This window comes from Procambarus clarkii, chromosome 15 (assembly GCF_040958095.1).
Source record: "Procambarus clarkii isolate CNS0578487 chromosome 15, FALCON_Pclarkii_2.0, whole genome shotgun sequence".
NCBI classification, from domain to species: domain Eukaryota; kingdom Metazoa; phylum Arthropoda; class Malacostraca; order Decapoda; family Cambaridae; genus Procambarus; species Procambarus clarkii.
This window is the reverse complement of record NC_091164.1, coordinates 7,533,167-7,536,610: the sequence shown is the minus strand read 5'-3', so window position 1 is coordinate 7,536,610 and position 3,444 is coordinate 7,533,167. Positions and strand designations below refer to the sequence as shown.

The 3,444-nt window shown below is 43.2% G+C and overlaps 1 non-coding gene across 1 annotated transcript; it reads right to left on the bottom strand.

Moving 5' to 3' along the window:
- Positions 1–2,553: 2,553 nt before the first annotated feature.
- On the bottom strand, positions 2,554–2,673 carry LOC123759237 (5S ribosomal RNA). The gene has a single exon (XR_006773021.2). It is a non-coding gene; the product is annotated as a 5S ribosomal RNA (ribosomal RNA).
- Between the last annotated feature and the right edge of the window lie 771 nt (positions 2,674–3,444).

Genomic DNA, 3,444 nt, shown 5'->3' with positions numbered 1-3,444 from the left:
ATATTCTTATGTTCTTAAGCCCATACAAGTTTATTATCTATTGATCAGCCCCATTCACTTGCTGTGTCTTCAGTTACCTCACATTTTCATCTGATAGATATGATTGCACCATATTAGATTCTATTCTTATTTTTAAAATGAAATTCGAACTGAATAACTACGAGTCATTGATTCCAGTGTGGGTACACGAGCTAGTCTTTATACTGGTAGGTTGATAAGCGCCTTTTTATATCTCTATATATATTTTATATAATTTTTTTCGCTTACCTTTGAACTTTGTTGCTGAGTGATCTGTTCAATATTTCAGGTATATTGCAACACATTTTCAGACGTAATGACAACATGCATGAGTGGTATTATATATATATATGCAAGATTATATGACTGATTGTTTGTCTGTCTGTCTAACAATTGAGGCCAGACGCTTGGGGCTAGTAGCACTTAAACTGACAGAAGGAATGGTCTGGGGAACGGGATGAACATAGGATAGTCGGCACACGTGAGGAACACAAATGCGCGTTCCTCACGTGTGCCCCCCAAAACGAGGTGATTTGATAAAATACCATGCCCAAGATTACCAACCGAATGCCAGCGGGGGGGGGGGGGGGGGATGGAAATAGCCTCGGCTACCATCCTCTCTTGTCCGGTCGTGTTGGTCGAGCGGTAAAGGGATCCTATACGCCAGCAGAGTGCTCCTGGCAGTATGGGTTCGAGTCACTTCTGGGGTGTGAGTTTTCAGTTGCATATAGTCCGGGGGACCATTCAGGCTTGTTCGCATATATATATATATATATATATATATATATATATATATATATATATATATATATATATATAATATATATATATATATATATATATATATATATATATATATATATATATATATATATATATATATATATATATGGATTTCAGGACGTCGCTTTCTTGCTGGGTGGAAGAAAAACTCCATCTGTGTTACCAGTTGAACACATCCGGTCCAGCTTGCTGGACTAAGTTGCAAGTCCAGCAAGGACTGGAATAGACTGGAATGGCTCTTAAGTTGCTGCTCTCCTGACCAACGTTCCGTCCAGCCACCGGACAATTTACTGCTACCCGCCTTCTTTGCCGTCTGCGCCAGAACACTCGGAATGCTGGAGAAGATGCACCCAAAATCTACCACTGCCAGGGCAGGAGTGAGGTTCATCCAATCACAGGGGGGTTGAATTGAGGGCCTCCAGCCAATCAGGTGGCTTCCCATTGGCTGACTGACGTCATGCCCTGACATCACAGTTGATCAGTGTTCTGTCGCCTTCTAGAAGCGTCTCGAGCCAGAAGAGAAATGAACACCTACACATGTGTAGGTCAACACAGCTGCTGCTTCGTGATGAACCCCTACACATGTGCACCCAACACAGCTGCTGCCTCATGATGAACCCCTACACATGTGCACCCAACACAGCTGCTGCCTCGTGATGAACACCTACACATGTGTAGGCCAACACAGCTGCTGCCTCGTGATGAACCCCTACACATATGCACCCAACACAGCTGCTGCCTCGTGATGAACCCCTACACATGTGCACCCAACACAGCTGCTGCCTCGTGATGAACCCCTACACATATGCACCCAACACAGCTGCTGCCTCGTGATGAACCCCTACACATGTGCACCCAACACAGCTGCTGCCTCGTGAACAACAAACAGGCAAAACAGCTTCATGTTTACATTGTCAGTCGCTTTTGTAAAGTACTTGTCAGGGTGAGAAGTTTTCTAAATGTTTGAGTTTTATGGATATTGTGGCAGTTGTTTAGTGTTTGTTTGTTGTTTGTTTCGCTGTACTCACCTAGTTGTGTTTGCGGGGGTTGAGCTCTGGCTCTTTGGTCCCGCCTCTCAACTGTCAATCAACTGGTGTACAGGTTCCTGAGCCTACTGGGCTCTATCATATCTACATTTGAAACTGTGTATGGAGTCAGCCTCCACAACATCACTGCGTAATGCATTCCACCTGTTAACTACTCTGACACTGAAAATGTTATTTCTAATTTTATTTCATTCACTTGGGTACTATAGGAGACTCGAACTCTCGACCCCCACGAGCGTGAAGCCAAAGATTTACCTCTACACCTTCAGAGACAGCAAACCGCTGCCCTTCTGAAATTTTATACTTCACCCAGCCACTGCTTAGGTCCAAGGCATTTCAGTTTACCCGAGTTTACCTGAAAAGCCACTAACTCGATGAGGACAGGAGGCCGGCGGCTTGTCGAAGGTCACCCGGCCCCCCCCCCATTTGCTCTGATAATCTTTTACAGCTCTACTCTAAAAGTATAACACCGTTTTGGCATTTATGGCTTCGGCGGGTAGGCGGTTCCACGCTCACGGGAACCATATGGTTCATCCACACTATCGTAGAAAGTGTGGATGAACCACACTATCATATCAAATCAAATGTTTATTCAGGTAAAGTACATACATACAAGGTGTGATACAAACACTGATAAGATAAGAGCTAATACATACAATGCCTAAAGCCACTATTACACAAAGCGTTTTGGGCAGGAAAGTTAAAGTGCCAACAGCATTTGGTATTCCCAGGCGGTCACCCATCCAAGTACTAACCAAAACCCAACGTTGCTTAACGTCGCTGATCGGACGAGAAGCGGTGTTCTCAACGTGGTATGACCGCTGGTATTTCCACGAAATACTGGTATTTCGGACGGGCCGAAACGTCGTCGTCTCTTCAACTTCTAGTGTGTGGTCTGGTCAACATACTTCAGCCACGTTATTGTGACTCATCGCCTACATATTTCCACGATGTGTGTCAAAAAATGACCTCATCTTCCCCTCATCTTCAGAAGCAACTCACTAATGACAAATTCCAGTGATTATATTTTGACTAAAGAGATGATCTGGTGGTCGAGTTTCTTTACTGAATCAGCTGGACTTATGCTCAGCTGTCTGTGGTAAATCTGGATTTTCTGTTATCACTTGTTATGACTGGTCTGTTATCACCTGTTACCATTGATCTGTTATCGCCTGTTACCACTGATCTGTTATCGTTGTCAACCCTGTTATGAACATTCTTAAGAAATACTGTTTAATAAATTATTTTGATGACATACTAAACAAAAAAACATTCTGCAAAAGTCGCAAGTTCAGAAAATACCTTTTAAAAAAAATCACACTTTTTGAATAAAATATCGAATAAATTTATTAAACTATATATTTGTTCAAAAATACTTTCAGGAAATGACTTCAGAGGAGAAATCGTCTTGTAAGTCAACATTCAACAACACATTCACGGTAAAATGAACATTTCTTGACGTTTGCCATGACGGCCGAGCGGACAGCACGCTGGACTTGTGATCCTGTGGTCCCGGGTTCGATCCCGGGCGCCGGCGAGAAATAATGGGCAGAGTTTCTTTCACCCTATGCCCCTGTTACCTAGCAGTAAAATAGGT